The sequence below is a fragment of the Leuresthes tenuis genome, unplaced genomic scaffold (genome assembly GCF_036924035.1).
Source record: "Leuresthes tenuis unplaced genomic scaffold, fLeuTen1.0.hap1 SCAF_8, whole genome shotgun sequence".
NCBI classification, from domain to species: domain Eukaryota; kingdom Metazoa; phylum Chordata; class Actinopteri; order Atheriniformes; family Atherinopsidae; genus Leuresthes; species Leuresthes tenuis.
The window spans coordinates 23,735,886-23,738,066 of NW_027325362.1; the positions used below are offsets into that span (position 1 = coordinate 23,735,886).

The 2,181-nt window shown below is 37.6% G+C and overlaps 1 non-coding gene across 1 annotated transcript; it reads right to left on the bottom strand.

The window, feature by feature from the left end:
* Positions 1 to 1,610: 1,610 nt before the first annotated feature.
* Positions 1,611 to 1,704, bottom strand: trnai-uau (transfer RNA isoleucine (anticodon UAU)). Its single transcript has 2 exons — positions 1,667 to 1,704; positions 1,611 to 1,646 (listed from the first exon to the last, which is right to left on the bottom strand). It is a non-coding gene; the product is annotated as a tRNA-Ile (tRNA).
* Positions 1,705 to 2,181: the final 477 nt, after the last annotated feature.

Below are 2,181 nucleotides of genomic sequence, written 5' to 3' on the forward strand. Positions count from 1 at the left end.
GGGGGAGAAAAGACAACACTGGCCAAATGAAAAGACACTCATGTTTTGACAAACAGGTACAAAGCAGTGATGATAGGAAGGCAATGAAAACACAAGAAAAACTAACAAAGTGTTTGTTGGATACAATTTGGAGAGTGACTGAATAATGTCTTGAGCAGTGTTGTGAGCTTTCCGTTACATATTTAAGACTTTCATTTTGCAAAATAGTGATCTAATGCTCATTGCATCTGGTCTCAAGTGACCATAATAGTGTTTTTTAAGACCATAAAAGTTTTTCAGCAGACCATGTTTTCTACATTAGCCCTGTTCTTTAGCTTTGACTGTCATCATAATTCTATCAATTATTTACTCATCCATTGGGGTTAAAATTCTTGTTTGTGTTCGGTTATATCCCATCTATCTCTATCTGACCATCTTTCACTTTGTGCATTCAACATAATGTTCCCACAGTTTTCCTTCTGCACTAGTAGGTCTAAATTAAGCTGTCCTACATGCATGAGCGAATGGATAACTCAACCAAAAAGGGACATTTTTAAAAAAAGAAGAAAATAATAAGAAGGATGAAAAAAGAAGTAAACTGTGCAGACATCTGTATGTGCGGTAAAATGAGCTGAGAGATGAGAACACACACACAGCGTGCAGAAGTGGGAAGAGGGGGGAAAAATGACTGGTTGACTGGTTTCATTGCAACAGAAGATACAGACAGAAAGATTCATGCATAATAACCAAACAGTGGACAACAGCGGCCTCTTGAGTAAGAGAAAAAAAGTCAAATCGTTGTGATTTATTTAAAAATATTGACACTTTTCCCTCTTGTTACTATGAAATAACTTTCAAGGAATATAGTTTTGTAACCTGTTCATGAGCTTTAGATCATAAAATTATGTTTATATGAAGAGTTTGACCATATGCTAAAGTTTTTAATGGCAATTGTGTTCAGAGATAACCAGGAAAAACAAAACACTGGAGTGACTCAACTCTGTCTACATCAAATTCATAACGCAAAAGTACACCTCTCTGGCTTCAGTATTATTTTCGAAAGATATTATTTGCTGGGGCATGATGCATTTGTGTGGAAGTTGTGTGGATGTTAATCCTCAGTATCATATAAGTTATAAAACTGATGCCCATTACAAACTAACTGTTTCATTTCAAACAGGATTTTGTATTGTGACGTTTTGTACAGTGAAATATGTGTAGAGATGGAGCACTGCTGCCTCCTACTGTTGGTGAAGCTTAAATACCATTTCACTGCCTGGAAAGTAAAGTCTCCACATGTTCATACATGGTTTCGGTAAGCAAACAATATTATTAAAATCTATTCCACAATGTGTCTTTAAATGACAGACAATATTTATATGTTCAAATAAGGAGTTTCTTATACGAACATTAGAATTATTTAATTTTCTTTATGTTTGACCTAAGTCAATGTACAGACGTGACTTTTATAAATAATCTATAGGGTAGGGTTAGGGTAAGCTCCTTCCAACTAGTATTCTGTGTGTGATGGACTTAGACTTAATATTTTAAGCCTAGTATTTTTCAGATGAACTGTTAACCACTCGGTTTAAAAAAAAGACGCAACTCAACACTGTCTGTGACCAAAAGACTGCTCCAGGTGAGGCTCGAACTCACAACCTCGGCATTGCTCTACAGAGTACTGTCATATAAGTACCGCGCGCTAACCGATTGCGCCACTGGAGCTCACTGCAAGCCGGCAGCAATTTGCTTTATAGTCATATAGTATATGTTTGTTTTTTTACACTGATAAAATCTTAGAAAAAGACTTTAGAAAAACCGTCCAACGACGGGAAGTTCAGTGAAAAGCACGTGAAAAGGATTGGCGAGCAGACAGAATGCAAATGTCAACTCAATTTACATTTTTAAGACGATGTCCGGCGTTTTTTTTAGCTGAATATCAGTTGGGTCTGTGATGTACGCAAGTGTATTGCTGCCACACTACGGGAAAAAAAATAGGCTCCGCATCAAGTAATTTACGTGAAAAGATTAGAATTATAACCAAAAACATATAAAGAATAGACGCCGCATCGACCGCTACGGGTGGCAACACCCACTCCGAAATCCCGCCATTCCGACATCCCGCTATTCCGACATCCCACCATTCCGACATACCACCATTCCGACATGCAAACGTCCCACCATTCCGACATCCCACTATTC